The 15,158-nt window shown below is 39.0% G+C and overlaps 1 protein-coding gene across 8 annotated transcripts in view; it reads right to left on the minus strand.

The window, feature by feature from the left end:
- The window catches only part of EHBP1 (EH domain binding protein 1), a 233,093-nt gene that overhangs the window by 53,304 nt on the left and 164,631 nt on the right, over positions 1-15,158 (minus strand). The window lies entirely within an intron of this gene.

Genomic DNA, 15,158 nt, shown 5'->3' on the forward strand with positions numbered 1-15,158 from the left:
AAATAAACTAATGAAAATTAATGAAACAACAGATACCAGAGCAGAAAAGACTTTGCATCGCTTTAAAACATCCTACTAGTGGGGCTTTGTTCAGTAATTAAAAAGACCATACTGGAACCATCCCAGATAGTGCTGTCCCACTAAAGCTTGTAACTATCTTAGAAGTATGATAATATTTCAGTTACATAAATAAGCAAAGTTGTACAGCATGAAATTTTGGAAAAGTCTAACCCACCATACTAAAAAAATATTAATAAAGAAGATGTGTTTAAACATATCTATACGAATCCATTAAACCATAAGGGAAACTATTTCAGTTTTCACCTTAAAAATAGGATTTTTTTCAAAGTTAGGGCTGTTTTCCCCCTCCCCCCAATATTAGAAACTCTCATAACCGCAACAAAGTCAGCATTTGGCTTTACGTCAAATCTGCCGATAAGTTCCTATTATTGACATAATGACCAGGATAAAACCCAGGTATAGGCAGTTGACCTGAACTAAGCGGAATATAACAAACTGCCTAATATTGAAGAGCCGGCCTGGCAGCCTTCCCACCAACCCAGAAACTGAGCATCCCACACCTGCAGATGCTGGTGAGAGCTGCTGCTAAGTGCTATTTAGTTTAAGCAATCATTAATAAAACAAGCGCAAAATACTAATTAGGTACATTTTATCCATTTCCATGTAAATTGTTTGTTTGTAGCTATTTACTCAGCATTGTTCTCGGCACAATAGAAAAAATGCAAATGACTGAATCAGAATGCAGCCCTAATGGGACTTTCTGTTTATAACCATTAGCCCAGAGGTGTGCTGTAATTCAATCCTCAAGCAGCAAGATTTAGCCTCATTAACAGCTTGCATGGGCAGGTTACAACTCATAAAACCCTACAGTAAACAAAGTATATGGACACAGCACAATATCTTGTCTCTGAGTGACAGAACCCTGATTCCCTATCAGATTGCCTTGATTTACTTTTCTCCTAATGTCCCTTCCCTGGAAAGACAATTCTGCCTGGGCCCTGCAAGGCAGCGGGATGGCACATTGGCTTTGTTTGCTTTCTCACCCTTTAACTTCCCAGAAGGCACAGAGCAACAGTTCTATCAAAAACTTATTTGGTAAAGTACACATTAGGAAGACAACTGGAAAGCTTCCCCCCTGCTCCTATGCACTATAATAGATCAATTTAATTTAATTTCTAGCCAGCCAACTGATACAGCAACTGATTTTATTTCAACCTGTGGTATTTGGTAACATAAATTACATTGAATTTTACATGAAATAAAACTGCTCAAATCTCTACTATTTGCAATTCCTGGGATATAGGAACTTGTGGGTTGGATTTAAACGACTTTTAAGAAGGAATGTGCAAAATTTATATTAAGATTCCCCCGTGGTTTAACATCAAACAATTTAATCTACTATAGCCCACATAGTTTAAAGTAAGGCCAGTTATGTGTTTGCGACAAATGTGCCCTCAACTGAGCAGGCTGATCCCCCCCCCCCGTCTTCTTTTCTCCCCTCCTCCTGAAAGAGAACTTGTATCCTGATTTATTAGCATAGTCATTAACATCCCGGGGATCTGCAAGCAAACACAGATTATTGTGGCTTGTGTTTGTGCTGATTAAGCCAATCATCACCAGCGGATAAGAGAAAAACCGGCCTAGTTCTTGCTTAAATTCAATTCAGGTATTTGAACCCTCCGTTACTGAGCTTGGCAGAGGAAACACTGGTGGAAGGAGCAATGAAACCGAGAGCAGAAAAAGTAGGTAGATTAAGTTTTGAGGTACAGAACAATTACTAAACAGCAAATCAATGCCCTAGATTTTGGAAAGGAAAGCGCTTGGGAGAGGTATGGAGGTGTGAACACAGATATTTTAAAAAAAAAAAAAAAAAAAAAAAGGAGACAGGAAGAGAAGCTCTGCACCAAGAAAGGACCACGCAAACACAGAGCAATTTTTTTCCTGTAGAGTTGAAGAGAAAACTCAGTAAAACGTTTCAGCCTCTGACGTGAACCTGAAAGCGCTTGGGAGAGGTATGGAGGTGTGAACATAGATATTTAAAAAAAAAAAAAAAAAAAAAAAGGAGACAGGAAGAGAAGCTCTGCACCAAGAAAGGACCACGCAAACACACAGCAATTTTCTTCCTGTACAGTTGAAGAGAAAACTCAGTAAAATGTTTCAGCCTCTGACGTGAACCTGACACACCAAAGAGACATTAAAGTTCGCTCTGTTATTTTCCCCCCAATTACTTTGTAATGGTCTAAAGATCTGCCATGCGGATGCACGGCAAGGCAAACTTCACCATTTAAGGACAAACTCTTCAAGAATAAGTAATGTAATTCCTTGTTTCCCTCCTATAAAAATGTATTGGTATGCAATTTTTATATTTCACAGTTCACTGACATCTCGGCAAGCTTTCTTCCACTGCTTCAATGGTGCTACTTTTAATTTTATCCTCCTTAGTCCTAGTAATTAAAGTGATCAGCAGTGGCATCCCGAAGGCTTTGACACAGCTACAACCCCCTAGCAGACTCCAGCTTTTAAGGGGAAGGGGAAGAAAAAAAGGACGGGAGTTTCATTTCACTGGAACAAGAAAATCAAGCTTCTCCAATCCTCAACTTTATCCAATTGTTCTTTCAGCAGCCTTTGGATCTTAAGAAACAACTAAAAATGGCTGCCATTAGGGGGTCCTTTTTGTACTCGCCGCAGACGGCAGTGACTGACATTACTTTGGCCAAAAATGATGCCGTGGATTTGGGAAGGTGAATTCAAATGTGAAACACTGGCGGGGCAGTTTCCGAGATCATTACCCGGCCAGCGATGTCACTCAGCAGCGGCAGAAGCTGAGAGCTGACCAACTCAGTAAAATATCGAGAGCGATGGAGTCTTGCAGGGGGAAAAAAATATCCCAACCACCCCCATAAAACCTATCTCCTTAAATCACTAAAAATTCTGTAATCTTCTTGCATTTAAAAAAAAAAAAAAACAAACCAAAAAACCAACAAACCCTCTGCCAGGGATTTTCAGTCATTCTTTGGCAAAATTTGGGGAGGATCGTAACAGAGTTTACACCAGAAGTCTGATAACTTATTATCTCTCTTCCTATTACAAAAACATAACCCCTTAAGCTGCATTTATTTGATGTTTAAAAAGAAAATTCTTTACTGTGTCCACAGACTGGGGGGGGGGGGGGGGGGGGGGAGTGGTAAATTAGTGACACTCCACAGCAACAAAATTAAACCAGAATTGTACCTATGAGGGGGAGCGATTCCTGTAGCTGTAGGTTTCAAAATTGTCTGTGGTCTGCCCGACTGCACAGTACATCTAAGAGAAAGAACTTGACTGCCACCTCTTTCATCATTAGACAGGAAGAACGGCTCTGTTATTAGCCATTCAGAAAGCAAAAGACTTCTGTGCTTGTCCAGAGGCAAGGATTACCAAAATGTACCTATTCAGTTAGTAGAGAAGACAGAATAAATAAAAAAAAAAAAAAAAAAAAAAAAAAAATTACACGAGCTTTAGAGGTTTGGGCAGGCTGGGTTTTACTGTGACCTTGATCGGCTCTTGTTTGAGTAAATAGGATTTGGGATGAAACATTAAAACTGTTTAGCAGATCTTTTCAAACCATTTCAAACTTTTCTTATGTTGGTTTATAATATAACCAGACATGCTTGTAAATGGCCACACCTGCTCATTTCTCTGGGGATGGCCTGATCTCTGCCTTTTCTAACAAAGAAAGGATGGGAGAAAAAAAATCAGCCTTTCTTGTTGCAAAACAGAGTGGAAAGTCAAAATCTTTCTCAAGTTTGTCCCATCTGGTCAGATTAAATCTTTGATCACCCTGGGGACCACATTTATGTTTGGTCTCTACTACTGTTTCAGAACAGCTCAAAATACACAGGTAGCGAGCAAAATATGAATTGCTAAGCAGGGAACACTCGACATAAACAAAAGTGCATTGGCTTTAGATTTCTGTGGCTAGTCAGATCGTACTAAGTGGTCAACAAAGAACGACATAAACATCTCAGATATTTTCTGCCTTCTGCCTGGTGTCTACATCAGCTACCTTAATAAACTGTATGTAGCTTGAAAATATTTTTTCATTAATATATATCACAAAAAGTATCAAATCATTTGTCATAAAGAAGCAGCTATTGGCTTACAGTCTATGTCACTGATGGACTAATGAGATAAGACAGAACGAAAACAGAAGTAGCCCAAAGTCTAAAATTGGAAGAATCACAAAGTCTTAACACATCTGTCCCTTTTAAGAAAAAAAAGCCTCCAAAATTCACAATAAAATGGGGTTGTGTGGCTGTAAAATGGAAAACATCTCCTTAAAAGTAGGAGGTATTTTTAAAGAAATGTTTGCCAGCAATTTTTATTTCTTTTTTTTAATATAACCTATGTTGTTCTGGAAAACCTACAATTCACTTGGTATGGTATTTCTAGTGTGAAGAAGGCTGGCTGTAGAAAAACAATCCACTGATAATTTAATTCCTTGTGTCATTGTGAAACTGAGAAACTCTTAGTTTACTGAATGAAAAAAATATATATATTTGGAAAAAAGAATGGCTGACTAAGTAAGTATCACCTTGTGCTACATCCAAGGCCTCTTGCTGGTTGTCTGGCTGCTCTTTTGTAGGCAAAAAGGAGCTGAACGCTCTCTGGCTCCTTAGATCTGGCCCAACAAATGCACTGCCAGTCATGCACATGGATCCAGCTTAAAACCCAGTGTGAGCCTAAAAGAAGCTAGTCAAACTGGCACCTACTCATGCAGAAGGAGATAGATTTGTCATGACAGGCTGATTATTCAATGTAAAGAAACAGTTTAGCTTTTCTAATCTGGTACAAATACATCTTTCTCAGAGAAAAAAGTAAAAGGTCTAACAGTTCAAGTATTTAAAGTAAAGAAACCAACAAAAAAATTGTAACGTCAAAGTGAACCATAAGTATTTGTGCTAGAGCATTCTGCAAAACAGCCCTGCAGTTCTATTCAGATAAATAAGATTTAACCTGCTTAACCCTTTAGGAGCTGCACATCTACGTGACGATCAAGGCAAGCATTTCTATTTCACACTGCACTTGGCTCTACGGCAAGTTTTAAGGACAGGCTGAAATATCTAATTCCAAATACAGTTTCTGTTTTCCTCCTCTTCTCGCTCGCCTGCACCAATACTAAGAGTGAGGCGCTCTCCCAGCAAACAATGCGAGGGCAGCCTTGCCTACCGACCGGGCTCCTGAGAAAGATCATCGAGAAAGTCGATCTAAACCAAAAGCAGTGACAAAGCCCTCCGCTAACTTCTTCCCTGAAATTTTCTCTGCTTAGGCAAGTTTGTGCTCTCCCTCATCTGGGAAGTATAATTAAGGACAACAAACACCTAAGGCGTCGGGATCCAGAAGCTTGTTACGCCTGTCACCATGATTGTCAACGCTATTGGCATTACCCACAAACAAGGTCCCAAGCGTGCAGGCTGAGAAATATTCTGAAATAATGCCATCATCCAGACAGGGCATAACGTCCTGTCTAAGATCAATAAGTCTAAAGATGGTATTTTCTGTGCCTTTCCACAGCCGAGTTACAGACAGAAGTTAAAGAAGCTGCTTACTCATTGTACGAGTCAACAGTCATCGAGCTCCACTTAAAGGATTTTCTCTTGCGTAAACTTGACTTTATAATATTAAAAAAAAAAAAAAAAAAAAGTGGCGTTATGAAACAATGACTTTTGGCAAGTGTATGGGATGCGTAAGCTGGAGAGCAGCATCTTTCACACTGCCATCCTGGGAAGCTTCCTTCTCAGGCGGGCAACCCCGTGCGGAGGGAGGAGGACGTGCCCTCCTGAGGAATGCTCCCGGTTCACTCCCAGCTGAACAAAGTGGAGTGTGCTGCAGGGCTCCTCCGAAAGTTGTTCCCCCCCACTTCTCTTAATTTTCAGTGGCGGGTGTCAGGATCCCAGTCTGCGTGCATGTGATGAGAACGGACAGAACAAGTGCAAACCCTATGCCTCCCTGGATCCTATTTTGCTGGATTTTTTTGAAAATGTCCTGCAAACTGCTGGCAGCTTGTTTTTAATGGAAAATACCAATCGCCTAGGATCTATACCTAGCCTTTTGCCAATAATGAGAAAACTTCACCTTCTGTCCCCAGCAATTCTTAGGAAATCTTTTGCTGTTATTCCTACAAATCCAATTACAGATTGTTGAGTAGCTAGTGGAGTAAGCTTATTGAGGAGTGTCACATCACTAAGTCGTGCGTATGTGTTTCAGTTTGTAATGTGGTCTGAGCCGCTGTAGAGGTGTCAACTTAAAATGCAAGTAAGTAGCAGAACAGGGCTAATCCCAGCCACTACTCCCCTGCAGCCAAATTGTAGCGCAATGAATGACAGTGGAAATGCAAAGATGCCACTGTGCTTATCACACACAGCCAGATGGTGGACCTGGATCAATGCACACATGCCACGATCAATGCATTTGATAAAGAATTAAGAAGAAAACTGTACATGTTATCAAAGAACTTGTACATGGCATAATTATGATTCTGCATGTGCTTACTGATGATATTGGAGACTCAGAGGCAGGTGATAATGAAACTGATAGGAAGAAATAGCTTAAAGGCTACAGCATATGGCCTCAGCACTAAGAAATCTTGTCAAATAGTTCAGAAGCTTTTTTAACTGTTATTACAGGCTGCTCATAGTGCAAGCTGGTGGCAATGTTTTAATTTTTTTTTTTTTTAAACCTGAAATGTCAAAAAGTTACAAAAGCTGTACTTTTTCAGAATGGTTCAGGAAATAATTAGGATGCTATTGTGTTTTAAACACTGCAAAAAAACCTACAGGTAGAGAGAGCGTTCACAATTTTGGGGGGTGGGGGTGGGGGGTGGTTGGGCATTTTAAAATATATATAATTCCATGTTCCCTGAATAAATGTATTTAGACTTTAACAGGGGGTGGAGCTTGTGGCGGTTTAAGGAATGTATCTGGGTAGCAATTTGCATTCGGCACGCCAATTTCTACAGATACAGTTTCGATATTATTTCTCATCAAATGTAGAGTATTTCCTTGTTACCATTTTGTGCTCTGTCAGCTGCATTACAGCCACCCTCGATGTGAAAGAAGGTAAGTAAAAATGTATGGAAAATGCAGTCTAAAGTAATTAAAAGAAAAAGCATATACATTTATAATGTATAAAAGGTAGGTAAAATACAAAATTCTCATGCTCCAGTTGATAGATGAGCTGTCTAATCAACGCCTGGACGTAACTTAAGTGCTCTCATTAGTGTGAAGACCTTCAGGCTAAATAAGACTAAATCCCTTAAAAATTGCTTCTGCAATAGAAAAATCCCCCTTACCATTTTCCTCTGCCTAAATCATATCAATTAAAAAAGAGAGAGAGGGAGGGAGGAAGGGAGGGAGGCGTTTTCACATGACTTTGTTTTAACTGACACTCAAAAAACTATCTTCTGAATCCAATTTAAAATGTTTCAGCAAAAAAGTTCATTAGCAATCAAAGAAACAAAAAAATCACGCTGAGTTTAGTTTCTCTTTCACTTTAAACCTGGATCTTTAATCAGCATTAAGACATATAATGTCCATTGAATCCTTTACCTTAACTTTTTTTTTCCAACCCCAAGTATTTAATCAACATTGCAGTTTTACATTAAATTATAAAATTCATCAAAACGAGCCTCCAGAAGAGTGAAGCGCATTATTTTATTTGCAGCGGGCAGAGGAGGGACACCCTCCCCCCCCCGCCCAACCCCCAAATTTCAATTTGTCCTGACAACCATTGGGTATTAAATTCTAAAGGCATGCAGAGCGCATAAAGAACTGATGGCTTGATTAGCTCTTGTGGTGCAATTGAAGGAGCTGTCTCTCTCCCTGCTTCTCCATTTTGAGAAACACTTTGATCTCCGTTCAAGTCAATTCATGAACATCAACTGACAAGACTGCATGAAACACCCCAATGGTTAGGCCCAAACTCGTAGCAAACTATTTGGTTTCATTAAGGCTTCAGGAGAAGTGACCAGTGACAGTCCTTTCATTCAGAAGCCAACAGGCAAGTGACTATTTAAACTTTAACATGCACAATGTACTGCTGAAGGCCGCTACACCTATAGTCAGTCACTCAAGTATGAATGCCTTTACCTACTATTTTGTGACATGTGAACTACTAAGTGCAGCTGCAGTCTCATTAATGCATTTGTCCAGATTTGTTTGCAGGACTAAAGAGATGATTTGCAGCATTTCTGGTGGGAAAAACAACTGTATCTTCAAAGGAAGGTAGAACAGCAGGTGCTATATAAAAGCCAGCGATTAAAAAAAGACTCTGCTTTTAAATGCAGTAATTTACTAAATGTTTGCATGAACGTAGCAGAATTATTATCCATTCCATCTGAAAATATAAAAGAACTTGAATCACATCACCCGCAAAACGCAGGGTAGTCAGTCCAGTTTCCAGCTTTGCTACAGTAACTATTTGCACATCACTTTTCCCCTTTTTTAGTTGCCCTCTCCAAAGAGTCCCACTTCAAAGAGTTCATTTTTGCACCAGTTCCTGTCAATGCAGGTCAGAAACACTAAAGTGGAAAGTGGCTGCAGTGCCGTGGCACAAAGAGTCTCTGCGGCTGAAATCAAACAAAGCCCAATTAAACTAATCATAACGTCCCAGTGAACACAAGGAAGCTCACCTGGTATTTCTGGACTTCTTGTGTGAATTCCCAACTCTACTCGGTACTTGGTACTATAATTACCCTGACCAAAATACTGTGAAATTACTGCTCTGATCTACTAATGGCTGCAAAAAATCAAGCCGTTGTGGTTTCATGCCAAGGGGCCGTAGCAAGGTGGCGCAATGCTTTCTGACAGAGACGACAACTTCTAAAAACTCAAAAGGGAAAAATTAAAGGGATGTGGTTTATGTTGCCAAGGACTGTTCATTAATTACCAATTTAATCACTGCTGGAGGCATGACATTACAAAAATCTGGCTGAAAGTTCTAATAGATTATGAAGACCACCTAAGAAGAGTGACCAAGAAATGTACAAAACAATTAATACTGTTTCACTGCTATCAAAGACACTCAGATTATTTTACATCAAGTGAAGCAAAAGAATTAGTAGCTTCACAGTGCCACCACTAGGAACTGTAAATACAATGGCACACAATTAGTAATGCACATGTGACTTTTCGTTCAAGGCATATATCCTTGGGAAAGCCAGAACATGATAAGGAGAACAAAAGAAACATTTTTAAATGAAATGAATAAAGATTTTAACTCTACCCTTGTGCATGCTGAGCAATAACAGAATAGGCAATGCAAAATACAACTCTAAGAAATGGCGCTATCATCCTGGGATTCACAACAGCATGTACTGAACATCCATACAGAAAACGTCCACAGTTATTAGCAGTGATAGAAAAAGAGCATTCCAGGTCTCGCTTCGTACACAAAGGGAGAGCTCTGAAACACTGAAGACCTTTTTTTTTTCCCTAATATTTATAAATGGATAGAAGATGCTTAAGTTTTTGAACTAATGTTGTTCAGACAATCTTAAAATTCAGTTAATAAATTGACAGCCTATTTTCTGTGGGCATGAAAGTTAATGTTACAGCTGCAGACTACACAGCACCGTGAATTTACATCCACATAACAAATAACCACGTATTTATATATTTAGGCCAGATACTTAAGTGGCGTAAATAGATACAGCTTATGAAAATAACAGCAATAAAATTCAGATGAGAATCTCAAGCATTTCTATCTAAAACTGAAACTGTGTAACATTTGTCTTGCATTATCAAAGGTTACATTTTATTCATTAAAGCCCTCCTGGTATAAAACTGACCGTGCATACTAATTCTTCTTAGAAATAGAGTTTACTTGCACTAATTGATTTATTTTCCCAGCTATGTCAGGGAGCTGTCTATAGCAGTATTTTTGTACAGTGAAATGTCACAACTTCATAGTAAGAAAGTGCTTAAACAGCTCAAATATGAAGTCAAAAGATGTAGAACCTTCTTGGAAAGTTACAGATTATTTTTATTTTTCATGTCTTGAGTAACATTAAATAAAACAACTTGTTTGTTCTTGCCATCAAGGAAATGAGATCAGGCTATCTCAACCTTAGCACATCGTTATAAAGAAGTAAATATCAGTTCAGTTGTGTTTTTGAAGTGTTCAGTCAGCAGGTCCAGCCTTCATTTAAAGAAAAGTATATTGTTAAAACAGCTATAAAACTTGGAATGCTCATGAAATGTAAATACTATACAGCATAGTCTTATCAGCTTAAACCATATTTAACCACTTTATAGTGGCATACAGACAAGACATATAAATGAACAACAGGGAATAAGTTACCAAAGCTCGGGGATTACCAAAATAATGTTCAATCTTTCTACCAGTTAGATGGTAACTGCTTCTTTGTAATCTCAGGAAGATCTAGTGATCATATCTAAATCTGGTCACAATTATCAGCATGACAGACTAGTCTTTTTTCAATCAATATTTTCCAATTAATATTAAAAGACCAAGGTTGGCATCTACAAAGCCCTACACCTCAATAAATTCATGTTAGATGTTTAATTAATAAAGATCAGCTTTTCTCTCTTTGTTTTTTTAAGAAAAACAAAATGGGAATAACTTGGGAGTGTTTCCTTAAATGAATTAATGTTGCCACCTCAATCATAGACATTTATTTTCCAACTGAGGAGACTACCAAAAAACAAAAAAATCCACGGACGAGCTAGGTGTCTTTCCTAATGCAACAGAAGAAGAGATTCTGGTTTCATGTAGAAATAAAAATTACTGAATAAAGCTATCTAGTACTCATTTTCAAGAACCTGTTAAAATATTTGGAGGAAAGAATACTTGCAATGCTAACTTGACTTTAAGGCATCTTTCAATCAAATTGAAATATCCTATTTTTGTTGTCTACTGTGAATTTGCATTCTGTACCACTTCCGGTCATGTTGACTGGAGTTTAATTTTTAGTCACATATTAGATTGGAACAGTTAGGAGCTTATTGGCTGAGAGGGGCAAGCAGATTATTGCAGGACATGATCAATAAATGGGACCATTTAGTAAAGCTTTTTTCTGAGCATTTAAAATAATGCTTTATGTTTACTTTATTGCAGCTGGCATATCCCGTATCTGTGCAAATAAAATTAAAGTAAGAGTATACAAACTCATCTCCTTTTAGATTTTGTCACTTTCTGAAGCTTTTCTAAAGAGACTTCCATATCCACTAGTCCACTGTTGGTGCAAAAAAAGTTATCATTTTGCACTCAAATATTTATGAAAATGAAAAGTAATGGGCAAAACAGATTGACACCTGAAGTAGAAAGAGCTTATTAAATATGAATTAGATACAGCTGCAACAAGTCCTTTGAGCAAGGGAGTAATAAAAAGCAATATTCTGAGCAGAAAGAAACAATCTCATAGCATAGTTCATTCCTGCTGCCCTCTGTATACAGACAGTGTTTGCATGTTTGGAGGTAACAGCTTTTTGGTAAGGTACCTCATAGCTGCAAATTCTACTACAAAAGCTCAATATAGTCCTCACTGCTCTCTCAAACCTATTTTTTTATATTTAGGCAGCTATAGCTGTCATTCCACTTGAATAAATTGAAATAATGGTAGCAGAGATAAGCAAACCCACATCTTTCTCTGTACAGAAAGCAGGCAAGCAACAGTTGCATTTAAGCACAGCAGGAGCGTCAGGATTGCTCTCTGAAAACATCCCTTCAGTTTATATTAAGTTGGTTTTAAATACTTATTGTATAAATGGAGTCCCCCACAATTTTTAGTGTAGTCAACCTCAGAATGCTGCTATGAAGAAAGAATTACTATTTTCCTATTTCACAAGAGGCAAAAGATAGAGTGATTCCCTCTGGTATCACGCTACTAAACTCCTGCACCCCAGAACCTATGCTAGATCCTAAATATGCAAAATCTTTGGCCAAATCCATATAAGGGGCCCAGTCCTGCACCTAAATTCACCAAGGAGGAAATCCTTAGCTCAAGAAAAACCCAAATAACTTCAGGAATAATCTGTGGCCCATTTACACATCCTCTGCCAGATGAGCAGCACTATTTTTCATGAATTCCATGCTCTACGGCGTTCTCTACTAAAGCTATCCACCTTGGAAAAACAAGTTAAAAGAATCTGACACGTGATTTAGGAGATGCCAGAAATAAAACTACTGAGCACAATCTTAATTTGCATCCCCCTCTGTATACTTTAGAATAGAGCCTTGTCGTGGCACCACCTTTTACTTTTACTGTCCCCTGATATTCAGCCTAGATCTGAGCACTGCTCAGTGGTGTTCAATACTTTGGTTCATTTTTTAATTTCACTGTTCAATACGTAGGCCCATCAATATGTAGCGCCATTCTTTACTCCACAATGTTCAAATCTTGCTCTGTAGACAGAATTATTAATATCTGCAAGGGCTTTTCTACAGTGCTCATCACTACGGTATTTAAGTGCCTCAAAAGCATTAATCGCATTCCCTTCTCACAACACCCTGTGGTGGTGTTATTACCCTGTTCTCCGGATGAGAACTGAGACGGAGAGATCCAGCTAAAAGGATCTAACACTGGGTGCTCACTCTGGGAAGCCTATTACCTGGTGTGTTTTCAGTATACTAAGCTTTATGCAGCTCTTTACGTGTCTCAAGCACCACTCCAGCTGATTTCCCTGACAGACCTGGATGCTCAATACATCAGCAAATCAAACCTTCACCTCAAATGGCAATCCAGAAAGGAAGGATACGCAATTAATGACCACTTGGAAGAAGTTTGGTTCAACAGACTTAGCAGTGCTGATCAGGAACTGATCAGGAAGCAAAGGCAGCATTACATTTAATTCTTTCAGGCACTTACACCATGACCTCATCCTTTTGCTCCTTGCAATTCCTGCTTCATTTGCCGCACACCTTCCAATTTCTGCGACCAAAAGGACAGAGGTCCTCTGGACAAACAATCTTCTACATCACCTCAATCCTCTGAGCTAAATGAGACACAATTGCTTTGGGAAAAATAGTATGTGAACACAAGACTGCATCATAATGCATATACACAAAGGAGGTTAATTAAAGTTGCCTGTGCATTTCTTAACTCCTAATTCCATTCTCTGTAATCACACTGACTCCATAACCATAGCCATTTGAGTTTACAGAGTAACGACAGCTGCAGTAAATTTCCATTCTTTATGTGGACCAGTCATTAAAGGAGAATAAGACAAACATTTTGCCACTGGCCTTTGCAGATATTTGCTGACAGTGGATTTATGCTGAGATTCAAGAGTTATGGATTCCACTCCATGTTCTGCAAGTTAGGGTTCTGTGCTGGAAAGACCTTTTAGCCCTGTGACTCCTGAGTATTTCCCACTTGTTGTGGTCCCCTCTAGCCTGCCACTTTGCCAGTTAGGTTGCACAGACCAGCTCCAATCTCCTCACCTTTCCAACATCTCATTCCAGCCAAGCTGCCGCTGCTAACAACCATCCTACAGGTTGATATTTTACACCATCTGGTGGGAGCAGATATATCCCTTCTAGCCCTGTGATATTCATCATGAGAAAAGGTGAGTTAAATAAAAATGAGTAAGCTAATAAAAAGGCTTCCCTGGTTAAAAGCTAAGTGATTACAGCTGCTATACCAGATTGGAAATGACAGAAGCATCTCGTAAAAGGGTCACTACATGCACACCTACATGAAGAAAGCAAGCAGAAAGGCTGATCTGTTTATAAATCTACCATAGAGAAAGGGATCCATGAGGGGATCAGTAACTCTGTTCACAGACCTCTTAAGCTAATTCTTCCAGTCTCCAAAAGGCTGCATCAATTTTAAGGACGTATTTATGATCCTCCCAAACCATGAACATGTTTTCAAGGAGCTTCTGATCAATGCAGTTTCTTTTTAGACTTCAAATACCTGCCTGCAGGCTTACATACCTCCATACAGGCTGGCATGCATACAGCTTGCAGACTGAAGGCTTCTGAGAAGCACCAAATGACAGTGAAAAAACTTCTACCATGCTGCAAGTAGGGAAGAAATGGGAGAAAATAAAAGGGGCTAACACGATATAAATAGAGGAAACAAACAGAGAATGACAGGACTAAATTAGGTGGGTTGAACAGGAATGGAAGATGATGGGGCAGAAGGCACAGAGGGAATATGTCTAAGGGAAGAAAGAGTAAAGAGAGTAGGTATTACAAAAGAAAAGTTAAAAAGGAGAAGAAGGGGAGCTGAAATGGGCAGGACAGATAGCTGAAATACAGTCCGAGAGAGAGGAAAGAACAAGAAGACACAAACTATAGAGCGGAAGAGGATACAGCTTGGGATGCAATGAGAAATACGTGGTTCGGAGGAAAATGGGATTGAGTTAACAGGTATATGAACAAATTCAGTGCCTTAATCCTCTGCTCCCACAACTTCATCAATTTCTGAGATAAAAAGAAAAAAAAAATAGTAAAGCAAGTGAGAATACTGACATGGGCCTAACCCCAGAGCACAAACATGAGAAGATGGAAGCACACTGCAGCAAGAAAGAAGACTCAAGAAAAAGGGGTAAACAGCCAAGAGAATGGACATATCCTGGGAAAACAGCCAGTACTTCATGAGATGCCAGTAAGTGGTCAGTAAAGAGACAACAGAGATTTTAAAAAAAAGGGGAAAAGAAGAAAAAAAAAAACCCAAAAAGCAAGCCCAGAGTACTGAAAAAAATACCACAATAGCGATTCTACCAGAGGAATGGTAAGGTTTAGGCTGAAAAAAGTGTAAGGTATTTGCTCCATGCTTAGAGGAGAAACAGGAATACTGTTGGGTTTTGGGTTTGGGTTGTTTGGTTTTTTTTTTCAAAAAAGACTTTTACCAAAACAAATCAGGTGAACAAATACCAAGTAACCTGCATTTACGACCATGGAACAGACTTGGAAATTTCCTCCCTTTTGTTGACCTCCAGCAGCAATACAACCCCACGAATTGTATCTTGTTCTCACTTGTTTACTAAGAAAACAGCAATTCATAGTTCTCGTATGACAAACGTGAAGTGGTAACAGCAAGATTTTCAAAAGTAACTAATGACTCTGCAGGCTTAGCTTAGCTGGGGTGACTGATTTTCAGCAGCCTGGTCTTTCAGAGCGTGCTCTTAAAG

The sequence above is a fragment of the Pelecanus crispus genome, chromosome 3 (assembly GCF_030463565.1).
Source record: "Pelecanus crispus isolate bPelCri1 chromosome 3, bPelCri1.pri, whole genome shotgun sequence".
In the NCBI taxonomy this organism is placed as follows: domain Eukaryota; kingdom Metazoa; phylum Chordata; class Aves; order Pelecaniformes; family Pelecanidae; genus Pelecanus; species Pelecanus crispus.